The sequence below is a fragment of the Gorilla gorilla genome, chromosome X, assembly GCF_029281585.2.
Source record: "Gorilla gorilla gorilla isolate KB3781 chromosome X, NHGRI_mGorGor1-v2.1_pri, whole genome shotgun sequence".
Classification (NCBI taxonomy): Eukaryota; Metazoa; Chordata; class Mammalia; order Primates; family Hominidae; genus Gorilla; species Gorilla gorilla.
In genome coordinates this window covers 63,171,713-63,185,140 of record NC_073247.2, presented here as the reverse complement: position 1 = coordinate 63,185,140, position 13,428 = coordinate 63,171,713, and the positions used below count along the sequence as shown (strand labels likewise).

At 49.4% G+C, this 13,428-nt stretch overlaps 1 protein-coding gene across 3 annotated transcripts in view; it reads right to left on the bottom strand.

The window, feature by feature from the left end:
- GPR173 (G protein-coupled receptor 173) overlaps positions 1-13,083 on the bottom strand; it is a 31,915-nt gene extending 18,832 nt beyond the window's left edge. Inside the window, exons 1-2 of one of the 3 annotated variants that reach the window (XR_010132579.1) lie at positions 12,104-13,083; positions 749-2,628 (exon numbers count right to left, since the gene is read on the bottom strand). The gene's annotated coding sequence lies outside the window, so the exon portion shown is untranslated. Of the gene's footprint in view, positions 1-748; positions 2,629-12,103 lie in introns of those variants that run through there. The other 2 variants (XR_010132580.1, XM_019019785.4) reach the window with 2 other exon arrangements.
- Between the last annotated feature and the right edge of the window lie 345 nt (positions 13,084-13,428).

Sequence of the window (13,428 nt, the reverse complement as noted above, 5' to 3'; positions counted from 1 at the left end):
TCTAATACCCCTAACCCTCTTCAGTTTACTCCAGTGTGCCATAAAATATTTCACTTTCTCTGTGTCCCAGGTTGTGAATGCCCTAACACATTTACATCTAGTCACATTACATAGAAACACTAGCACATACAGACAGATATGTGCACACGGGGACATGTGTACATGGAAATTCAAATTTGCACTCACATTCAGACCAGCCGGTAAGCACAATGAGAGACTCATATACAGACACACAAACATCCCCCATTAACTGCACAGAAGCAGCTAGGCATGCATGTAGATACCCACACACCAGCAAATAGCTCAAAGATACACATGCATACAATACACAGATATAACTATATAACTGCCTTTCTTTCTTTTTTTTTTTTGAGATGGAGTCTCGCTCTGTCTCCCAGGCTGGAGTGCAATGGCGCAATCTCGGCTCACTACAAACTCTGCCTCCTGGGTTCACGCCATTCTCCTGCCTCAGCCTCCCCAGTAGCTGGGACTACAAGCACCTGCCATCACGCCCGGCTAATTTTTGTTGTGTTTTTTAGTAGAGACAGGGTTTCACCATGTTAGCCAGGATGGTCTCGATCTCCTGACCTGATGTACAAAATGGTATACAGTTAGCCTCAAAAAGGGAGTAAAAATGTCACCATCCTCCTCTGGAAGTGTCTGTACAGTCTGAGACTGTAGGCCTGTATAACTGCCTTTCTATAGAAATACAGGCCTGTATAACTGCCTTTCTATAGAAATACAGGCCTACAGTCTCAGACTGTACAGACACTTCCAGAGGAGGATGGTGACATTTTTACTCCCTTTTTGAGGCTAACCGTATACCATTTTGTACATCAGCTATGCACAACCAGAGACGGGTAAGGGGCGCGGGGCAGGGGTGAAGGGCTGTAGGGGTGTCCCAACAAGAAATTTCTAACTTTTTGTTAATAATTAATCCCCTTCCCACTGTGGTTTCTGTTGTCTTTTTTTTTTTTTTTTTTTTTGAGATGGAGTCTCGCTCTTGTTGCTCAGGCTGGATTGCAATGGTGCGACCTTGGCTCACTGCATCCTCTGCCTCCCGGGTTCAAGCAATTCTCCTACCTCAGCCTCCCGAGTAGCTGGGATTACAGGCACCCGCCACCATGCCTGGCTAACTTTTGTATTTTTAGTAGAGACGGGATTTCTCCATGTTGGCCAGGCTGATCTCGAACTCCTGGCCTCAGGTGATTCACCCGCCTCGGCCTCCCAAAGTGCTAGGATTACAGGCATGAGCCACTGCGACCGGCCGTCATTTTTTTAATTAAATTTTTTTTGGGTTGAGGCACGAGAATCGCTTGAACCCAGGAGGCAGAGGTTGCAGTGAGGTAAGATGGTGCCGCTGCACTCCAGCCTGGGCGACAAGAGCAAGGCTGTGTCTCAAAAAATTTTTTTGTTTCACTTTTTACCTCTTGTGTATATGTAGAGAGTTTACAGGGAAATGTGTACTTTATGGAATAAATTTTAAGAACTATATATATATGTGTGTGTGCGTGTGTGTGTGTGTGTGTGTGTATATATATATATACACTTTGTTTTATTTTTTTTTTTGAGACAGGGTCTCGCTCTGTCGCCCAGGCTGGAGTGCGATGGCGAGATCTTGGTTCTCTGCAGCCTTGAACTCCTGGGCTCAAGGGATCCTCTCACCTCAGCCTCCCAAGTCGCTGGGACTACAGGCATGTGCCACCATGCCCGGCTAATTTTTCTATTTTTTGTAGAGACAGGTTCTGGGTTTTTTTTTTTTTGAGACATGGTCTCACTCTGTCACCCAGGCTGGATTATAGTGCCATGATCATGGCTCACTGCAGCCTCGAACTCCTGGGCTCAAGTGATCCTCCCACCTCAGCCTCCTGAGTAGCTGGGACTATAGGTGCACACCACTACACCTGGCTAATTTTTATATTTTTTGTAGAGGTGGGGTTTCGCCATGTTGCTCAGGCTGGTCTCAAACTCCTGGGCTCAAGCAATCCGCCCACCTTGACCTCCCAAAGTGCTAGGATTACAGGTGTGAATCACCACACCTGGCCTAAAACATATTTTATTTAAGATAAAGTAATGGATCTTTAATCTTATACAGCTAAATTGCTGATTATATATTTGTTGAGCTGATTTAAGGTTAAAAAATTGTATTTAACAAAAATTAGCCCGGCATGGAGGCGGAGGTTGCAGTGAGCTGAGACCGGGCCACTGCACTCCAGCCTGGGCGACAGAGTGAGACCCTGTGTCACACACAAAAATTGTATTGAGAGTTTTATTTTTATTTTATTTTATTTTTTATTTTTTGAGACGGAGTCTTGCTCTGTTGCCCAGGCTGGAGTGCAGTTGCACGATCTCAGCTCACTGCAAGCTCTGCCTCCCAGGTTCACGCCATTCTCCTGCCTTAGCCTCCCGAGTAGCTGGGACTACAGGCGCCTGCCACCACGCCCGGCTAATTTGTTGTATTTTTAGTAGAGACGGGGTTTCACCATGTTAGCCAGGATGGTCTTGATCTCCTGACCTCGTGATCCGCCCGCCTCGGCCTCCCAAAGTGCTGGGATTACAGGCGTCAGCCACCGCGCTCAGCCTAGAGTTTTATTTTTTAACTTCAAAGCCTTCTTAATAGTCTTTCTTCTACGAAAAAAAAAAAAAAAGGAATAACAGGTCTAGGCGAAATGCATTCAACATTTACATAGGCACTTACATACATACATACATATGAACCAAACTACATGAACCTACACACTTACAGATACAGTGTTACATGGGCAGACATAAGACGACATAGGTCAAGTCCTGCTCACATCCTATATAGATCCAGGCCCTCCCGTGCCCCACCCCACTGGTTCTTACACTAAGAGATTAAAACCCACTCTATTATTATACAAAGCCACTCTCACAAATCTGCCCTGGAACACATCCATATACACATAGTACAGACCTGCTCACGCATACAAGCACATGGCTCAGCCTCACTGCTACACACACACAAAGGCAAGCAGGCATGTAGAGCAATGCAGACTCAATCATACACACCCACATAGCCACTGAGGTTTATAAATACAGAGAGACCCTCAGATGCACACTAGCCCTTTACATACACACACACACACACACACACACACGTGCACCTGGATCATCACATATAAACCTGGATACCAACCTTTTGACATTTATAGGCTCTCACAACAGAGATTCACATACATACATTTACATATTGACCCCTACAAACCTGTTTACATAGGCAGATAAAAACACACTGGCATGCACACACACAGATAGAAGCATGCTCACATGTGCAGACACACCAGCAGTGCAGGTCACACCCACACTCACAGACATTACACTACCACAGATACAGGCATGTGCACTCATACACCCAGATGTGTGTGCACTGGGAAATATACACATGGGGCCAACCCCCGCCATTCACGCCCGGGACACATGCTTCCTTTCTCACATGCTCGTGGTTTTATATGCACACTGGGATACACAGAAGTACAAACCCACTTTCATGTACAAACACAGATACACATAGGATATGCTCATTCTGTCACACAGACATATAGATACAGATAACAGGGCAAATATGCACATAGAAACCCCATTCACACTTGCAGATGGACACATACTATTACACACTGGCATGGCTAATAATTATGGTAGTACGTAATGGCTTATATGGTGCGGAGGACTCATTACATGCCAGGCACTGTTTGAAGTGCTTTTCTTTTCTTTTCTTTTTTCTTTCTTTCTTTTCCTTCTGTTTCTTTTTCTTTGCTTTTCTTTTTCTCTTTTTTGAGACGGAGTTTCACTCTTGTTGCCCAGGCTGGAGTGCAATGGCACGATCTCGGCTCACTGCAACCTCCACCTCCCGGGTTCAAGTGATACTCCTGCCTCAGCTTCCCGAGTAGCTGGTATTACAGGCATGCGCCACCACGCCTGGCTAATTTTGTGTGTGTGTGTTTTTTTTTTTTTTTTAGTAGAGACGGGGTTTCTCCATGTTGGTCAGGCTGGTCTCGAACTCCCGAACTCAGGTGATCCGCCCACCTCGGCTCCCAAAGTGCTGGGATTACAGGTGCGAGCCACCATGCCCAGCCACTTTTTTTCTTTTTCTTTCTTTCTTTCTTTTTTTTTTTTGAGATGGAGTTTCACTCTTGTCGCCTAGGCTGGAGTGCAATGGCGTGATCTCAGCTCACTGCAACCTCCACCTCCCGGGTTCAAGTGATTCTCCTGCCTCAGCCTCCCGAGTAGCTGGGATTACAGGCGTGTGCCACCACGACCGGTTAATTGTTGTATTTTTAGTAGAGACAGGGTTTCACCACATTGGCCAGGCTGGTCTCGAACTCCTGACCTCAAGTGATCTGCCTGCCTCAGCCTCCCAAAGTGCTGAGATTACAGGCGTGAGCCAACGCGTCCAGCCTCTAAGTGCTTTTCATATAACTCACCCAATCCTCATCCTATGAGATAGGTAATAGTACTCCCAGTTTTACAGATAAGACAATGGGGCTTTGCTGAGCTTAGGTGACTTGCCCAAAGCCATACAGCTAATAAATGGCAGAACTAGGATTCGAACACAAAGGCTGCCTCCAGAGACCTTGCAGATCCAACTTACATGTAGAAATACACTCACCTCATGCACAAGTACAGATACATACCACTTTAGCACAAGCACATGCACACCCAATCCAGCTGATACACTCAGGTATAAATGGCCACATGCACCTAGTCACATACATAAACAAACATGGACATGTTCACATTTACAGACATTCCAGCAGAGATATATATGCCCCGGGAAATATATACACATTCATACACATGCCCACAATCACACACCCTACCCAGACAAAACCACATTACTGAACACACAAAACTTCCAGATATACCACCTACACACTCACACACAGATACACTCATATTCTCAGATATATTCCTCACCCAAATACTCACACATGCTATCCTCATACTCACATGCTGGCCACATAGTCACACATGTGGCCGGATGCAGCCACATGCACACCCCCCAGATTCACTCACACTCACACACACACCCACACACTCTCACACCACCCAGAGATGGCACATCCTATTTAGATATACACATCCTGGTTCATAGCCATGTAGACGTTCAGACATAGGCTGAGCCCTGCTCACATCCTATAGGTCTTCGCGGTCTTAGATATACCCCACACTCTCACATGCTCCAACTCAGATGTGCCCACATTCTCCTCAAATACACCTACTTTCAAACATATACCCAACACTGATACACCCACACCCTCTCACACAAATCCCATCTAAATACACCCGTTCTCATATACACACATCTCAAATGCACTTACACGCACAGGCCCTCCACACTTATGCAAACTCCCAATTCAGTACACCCACACTCTCACTAACATCACACAGATACACTCAAACTTGTACCCCACCCCAACTCAGAGCCCTCATACCCGAACCAGGCGCACCTACAATATCTCTCTCTCTCACACACAGTATTAAGACACACCCACAATGACACACATACCTTCCAAAGGCACTACACTTACCCACACCCCATCCAAGTACTCACACTCACAAATTCCCAAGCCAAATACATCCACACACACAGACACACACATCATTCTCATACCCATACACACACACACACACACACGCACACTCCAAATACAGCCCCACTCTCACAGCCCCATGCAGACACATCCACCCTCTCATATATCATCATCCAGATTCATCCCATATAGACCATGGAGATCCACTCAAAGCCACATGCACCACCCAGGTATAACTACATCCACACACAACCCACCTGGACATATCCAACTCTCACACATGCCATCCAGTGCACCTCTGCACACACCCCACTCCCCAGATCCACCCATGCTCTCATCTCCTCCACACCACCCACAAGCACCCACACTCCATACACACACTTCCCACTCAGCTGTGCCCCCAACTCTCTTTTACACAACCCATCCAGTTATACACATTCACATCCACACCCAAGTGCGTATACGCCCGCACTCTCCACCCAGATACAACCAAAGCTCTCACCACACGCCATCCAGACATACCTTACTACACACTCCATCACCCAAATATACCCGTGCTCTCACTCACCTACCATCTGGATACACCCACATTCAAACCCACTCCACCCCCAATACATCCACACACTGTCTCACACACAGCCCAAACGTACCTACACACTTTCTCTTTCACACACCATCTGGATACATCCACACCTCACATGCACCTATATTCTGATACACCCCCCCACTACATCCACACTCGCCTCCAACCCAGTTAAACCCAAACTCTCACACCTCATCCAGATACACATACATGCTCTTCCCACAGGAGACATGCGTGCTCACACCCCTACCACACTCAGAAACACCCCCACTCTCTCTTACAAACACAATCTCGACCCCCAATTCTCTCTTAATCACCATCAGCCAGATCTACTCACACTGCACACACACAATGCAGATACATCCATACTGTCTCACACACACCACCCATACACACACTCCATAGGCACCCCCAATTATATACACCCCCACCCTCACCCAGATGTGCCCAAATTCTCTTTCTCATGCACACCATCACAATACACCCTATCACACACTTCCATTGCCTAGATACACTTGTGCTCTCACCTACTGACATATCATCCACATATAACCACACTTGGATCTCCCTGACCCCAATATACCCGTACTCCCTCATATACATACTCCACCCAGGAAACACCCACACTCTCTTACACACACAGTACAGACACAGCCACACCAGCAAACACATACGCCACCCAGGTATCCCCCACCCTATCTCACCATCCAGATAAACCCATACTCACACACCCCTCAAATACACACATCCTCACACATATCCCCAACCCAACTCTCACTCATACCATCCTCCACACACACAGGCCACTTTACATACAACCACACTCACCCCCGACTCCCAAACACACCCAAATGCCTCACACGCACACCCTACCCAGAAACACCCATACACCCATGTGCTCTCTCTCTATTTTTTTTTTTTAGATGGAGTCTCGCTCTGTCGCCCAGGCTGGAGTGCAGTGGCATGATCTCGGCTCACTGCAACCTCCACCTCCTGGGTTCAAGCAATTCTCCTGTCTCAGCCTCCCAAGTAGCTGGGACTACAGGCAAGCACCACCACTCCCAGTTGTATTTTTAGTAGAGATGGGGTTTCACCATATTGGTCAGGCTGGTCTCAAACTCCTGACCTTAGGAGATCCACCCGCCTTGGCCTCCCAAAGTGCTGGGATTACAGGCATGAGCCACCGCACCCAGCCCATGCTCTCTCTTACACACATGCAGACCACATCCTTTCTCTCTCACCAGATATACCAGTCTATACACACACACACACACACACACACACACATACACACACACTCTACTAAGATACTTTCACTTTTATATATACACATTCACATCTAGATTTCTGCCTGGATGGCATAATTTGGGTCCTCTCAGTGAAAACTATTTACCAACCCTAGATATCATACAATGCCACTCTACTCTGGGCCTTTGATGGTTGGGGGGATGAGAAGGGAGGTCTTTGTGTTTCAAGGAATCTTTTTCTAAATAGGCCTCTTTTCCCCAGTAGGACATCAGCCATGATTGGTGCCCACTTCTTGAGTGTGAATAATGACAGGAATTATCCTGAGACCCCCACAAAAGCCCAGTACATGGTCAAGGCCAGAGAAGCCCCAGAATGGGGGTCACAGGCATCAGGTGTCATAGTTTGCCAATCTGCAGGATGTCTACACACTTACAGACAGACATAGTCTCGCAGGGCACCACTGACTCTCAGTCATACACACAAATACATACTGAGGTACACAGACTTGTAAGTATTCTCCCTTTCCATCCCCTTGTCAATAAGGCCCAATCCGCACAGGCCCAAGGCCAAGTATCTCTCTCTTACATCGACTGACAGACACATGCACAAATACCTACACTCATCCTTACACATGGACACACTCACACTGTACTTAGTCATACATGTACATCCATTTACTCTTAAACATAGGCACGCATGCGTGACATACATTCACACGACATAATGCCCATGAATGACGTACATTCACTCACAAACACAGGGGTACATACAGGCATACCTTCACATGTCCACAGACAGACAGACTTTGTATCACACCCAAGGAGATGATGAACAAACATGGACACAGACAGGGAAGCTCCCAAATGTGTGCACACACACACCCAGACATGACCACATATATTTACACACTCACACACATAAACACCTAGATATGCACATGCTTGTAAATGACATGAAGTATAGATATGCAGACATTCCTAACACAGACTTGTACACACAACTGGGCATGTTCACATGCACATAGACTTGTTAATTAATTCATTCCCATATGCATACACTCAGACATGGAAATACAAATGTACTCACAAAACATGCCCACACTATCACAGCCAGATATGTACACCATGTAGATTCCTACAAGTTCATACACCCATATGAGAAGCTACACAATAAAGAGGAATCATTTACACCTACATTCTCACAGATGGACTTGGACACAAAGGTATATTCACACACATGTACACATGGAAGTATACTCACATGCACACAACTGTACATCCATACAAGAAGGACTGATCCACACTCATCACAGACACACACATCCTCACACACATCCTCTCTCACACACACACACACTTAAACACACTTGTAGGCTGAGAGTGACTTGCATGGACGTTACCTTACATTGTGTTCTACAACATATGCTCCAGAACAAAGATGCATAAACACAAACACATACATGCAAATAATTAGAACTGTACAAACTGGCACATTCACACATATGAATATACCTCTGTGTATGCCTGTCTGAATGTACAGGCATACACACAGGCATATTCACACACACACACACACACAAACATGTGTGTGGACAGGTGTGTGTGGACATATGTGTATGGACAGGCAGGCATATACAGACATGTTCAATGAAACACACACAGCCAGATGTTCACACCTACTAGCATATACACCCACATATACACTCACAATCACAGGCATATTCAAATACACATTCACACTCACATACTCAGAAATTCAGACAAAACACATAATGAGACATGCACACCCAAGTACCTACTCATGCATGCCACAGACATGTACTCACACATAACAGTGTACACACAAACACAATTAGACATATAGACAATGCATCATTTCACCTATGCACACAGCATTTTGCGTGTGTGTGTGTTTTTGTGTGCAGACAGGCATACACCCCCACACACAGCCATACTCACATACATAATCAAATGTGCACATGTAGGCATACCCACAAAATAGATTTTCATTCACACACTCTCCCCTACCCATAAAATTAGTTCTCCTTATATTAGTGTGCCCACCTATATTAACATTTCTCTAATTGGATGTGGACATAAAGGTTTGTCTACAGGTGATATACACTGGAACATGCACACACAGACATCTATATAATTTAAAATGCTGGAGAACCCACATACAGACATTCACAGAAAGTCAAAAGCCTGCTTACACAAATGCAGGACAGATACACTCATATACACACACACACACATATACACCCTCTCATACATGCATGGACATGCACATATATGCCCTTAACACTCACAAGCACACCCTTTAGATGCACCTACACTCATGAGCACACACCAATATGCACAAGCAGATACAACTAGGCATTCATCTAATGGGGCATGCACACCCAGGCATTCTGAAACCCACACACTCATACACATACAACCAGACACATACACTCAAAGAAAAACTGATGCCACACACATATACAACCAGACATTCAACAGGCCTGATGGCTCAGAGAAAACACACCCACACTCAGGCTCAAAATCAAACATGCCCATTTGATCACCCAGACAGACATGCAAAGTCATGCCCACCCCACAGTACACACACAAGCCTATCCAGATACCCACACACTCACACGCATGCCATCACATGGCCTGCTCACACACACAGGTTCATACACAGCCACACTGCCCATGAACAGACATGCACACACAGACTACACACTCAGCCACACATTTTCAGTAGCATATATACAACCACGCTCAGGCCCAGAGGCCTCCAGACCACAGACCAGGTCCTCTCCCACACCAAATGCTTGTTCAGAAAAGTCTACTTTATGCCTCAAAGCCCCCCTCCCTGCCCCCACAGAGATGGTCTTCTGGGCCTCAGTCTTTCCCCATTCCTCCTCTTCCCTTGGCCACCGACCCCACACTCTGTGTCCCATCACATCTCCATGCCCTGAAATCAGCCAGCAGACCCCGTTCTTCCCCCACCCCAGGCTCTAGGTGAGCAGCTCCCTGGGATGCATCCCTCACAGGTCTGGCTGCTGCATGGGCCACACCCCAGCTCTACCCGAAGCCCCGTGATCTCAGGAGCTTCAGCCTCATCTCCAGGCCCTGCCAACCACTGACCACAGGCCAAACTCTTGCCAAGTCTCCCCTCAACAGGGAGACACATACATCACCAGGGCCAGGAAGGCTGCAGGCTGCAAGCCAGGCCTCTGCTGGCTCATGGGGGCTCAAGGTTCTGTGGGTGTGTGTGCGTGTGTGTGTGCGCGCACAAACAGGGACAAGTGCAGGGAAAGAAGACTGGAGTGGGGTGGGGGAGGGAGGCTCTGCCCATAACCACTTATCATTCTCTACAAATGAGAAGTATTAACACAGGGCTTCTCCTGCCTCCCTTCCACTACCCTCCATTTGCCCACTTGCTGCCCTCCCCAGATCTCTGCTGAGATCCTGGAGAAGAAGGACCTGTCCCTCCTCCAAGTAATCGATAACACTATTAATCATGAATAATCAGCAACAATATTGACTGTGAGCTTTGCTGACATTGCTTCAGTGCCACCTCGATGCACATCTCTTACTTACATGCACCAACTCATTCAATCCCTACACACACCCATCAGGGAAGGGTTACCAGTCTCTTTGACAGATGGGAAAACTGAGGTTCAGTAAGTGGCATGCTTCCACTAAAGTTGCAGAGCTAGTAGTTGGGGGAAGTGTCCCTGGGAGGATCCATGTTCTCCATGTACCAGGCTTTCCTGCCCTTCCAGATATATGGACCTGCGGCTACTGGGCACAAGGCCACAAGATCCAGGGGGTCTCAGACACAACATGGACATCTGAAACAGAGACAGAGAGCCTTGTGGTGGAGGCTGGGTCCCACACTGTAGGGACAACCATGTTGTTCCTGGCCCCTGCAGGTTGTCATGGGATTGGTCTTTGCCCCCACAGAACCATCAGGCAGCCTAGGGCCTGGAAGTGCTCCCCACCACCACTTCACTGTCCTTTAGCCCTATAGTGACTTCCTCCCCCTAGCTGGGAATCGGCAACATCTTCAGTGGTGAGTGAGCAAAACTCTGCTACCTGTAGGGAGAGATGGGGAGGTGGGGAGGGTGGAAGGAAGGAAGGAAGGAAGGAAGGAAAGGAGGAAAGAAGGAGTGGGGGATGGTCTGGGCTGGGAGCAGCTTCTCTGTCATGTCTACCCACCTGCTTGCTACCCAGGTGCACACACATACACACACACACACACACACACACACACACACACCCAGCCAGCAGGCCAGGGATCCTGGAGGAGAGTGGAGGAGGAGGGAGAGGGAGAGGAGCAGCCGCAAGAGGCTGAGCCTGCCCAGGGTGCAGGCATTGTGAAGGGAACACGGCCGGGCTCCCAGGCATCCCTTCCACAGCCAGCACACAAGGAAAGATTAACACAGCCTCATGCCCAAACGCAACCATGATGATAAAAACAGACCCTGTGAGGGGAAACAGGTGGTGGTTCCCTTTCTCATGGGACATTTGGGATTGGGGAAGACGGGGGGAAGATGAGGAGTCCCCAGGCTTGGGTACCAAGGAGCCCCTTGATGGAGCAGAAAGAGACTAACAGAGTCAGACAGAGACAGAGAGCATGGCAGTGATGGAGACTCTGAAGTCTGTGTGGGGAGACAGAACAGAAGTCCCAGCCCCCCATCCTTGGTGGAGGGATGCTGACTGCTTACCTTGGCTCTCTCAGCAGGGATGTCTTGGAATCCACGATGGGGCTCAAGCTGTCTCACCCAGGTAAATCACAGCCCGGGCCACATTGTGGGACCCTCAGTGATCTGGCGGCCAGTGACACTCCTGCTTCTGTTGCCGTGGATACAGCCGGGCTGGTCTAAATCGCAGGCATCAGGGAAAGCAGGCACCGGAGGGGTGCACTGGGTAGGGCTGGGGGTGTTGGGGAACACCAGGTGGGCAGCACACAGCCTTGGGGTGTCCAACTAGCTGGCAGGTGGGGGTCCCGGCAGGTGCTTCCTCCACTATACACTCCCACTCCCATCTTCATGCCACTGCCAAGCTGGGAGGGGGGCCAGCGCTGGCCCCTGCTACCCGTCTGCCTGCCTGGCTGCCGGTCCCCCTACCCCCCCACCCCCCACCCCCCCCTCCGTCTGCCTGCTGGCCGCCGCCTTTTGTCCTCAGAAGACACGGTCCCCGCGGGGCCTCTGCCAAGCCTCCAGCAGATGCTCAGGGTCCGGGGCTCCTCCCTGGGAGCACACGGGCCATGGCCTGGGAGAGCCCCAGGTTGGGGGGGCTCTCATCCAGGCTCACCCCGCTCCCCGGGCCTGGCGGGGATGGGGAAGAGGTGCAGGTCCACAGCCAGAGGCAGCAGCAGAGGTGGTGTTGGGGAGGGGATGGACGCCAGAAAGAGGGGGTGGGGTGGAGAGAGAGGCTGGCCTGATAGCCGTGTCCCGGGTTTTAGATCCGGGTTGAGGAGGGTGGCTCAGAGCATCCGAGGGGGGTCCTCATGCAAAACGAGGGCACCAAGGGCCTGCCAGAGGGACCCTCCTGGCCTGGGAACCACCCCGGTGCACACAAATCCAGGTCCCACGATGCTGGGGACACCCAGCCTGGATAGAGCATCAGTGGGGAGTCCGGGGCCCTAAGCTGGACCCCATCAGGCCTGTCCGTCCCCCCTCTCCTCGATTTGCACGGTCCCTGCCTCAGGGGCGGGCGGAGGAGGAGGGAGGCAGGGAGGGAGAGGGAGGGAAGGAGGAAGGCTGAGCAGGCAGGGAGACTCCCAGCTGCCAGCCTGGTCCTCCCTGGGGCGGGGCGGGGAGCGGGGAGTGGGGGGGGGGGGGCTGGCGAGGCCAGGGAGCAGCCGGCTGGCTGGCTGACTGGGTGGGGACGCTGGCGTGGCGGCTGTGCTGCCAGGACAATAGCTGGTTGGGGAAGTCAGGCTCGGGGCTTTCTGAGATGCTCGAGAGAGGCATGAGTGGAGGTGGGGAGAGATGGCCAAGAGGCTGCTGAGAGAGCAACTCACATGGGCTGCAAGTGCAGAGGAGGC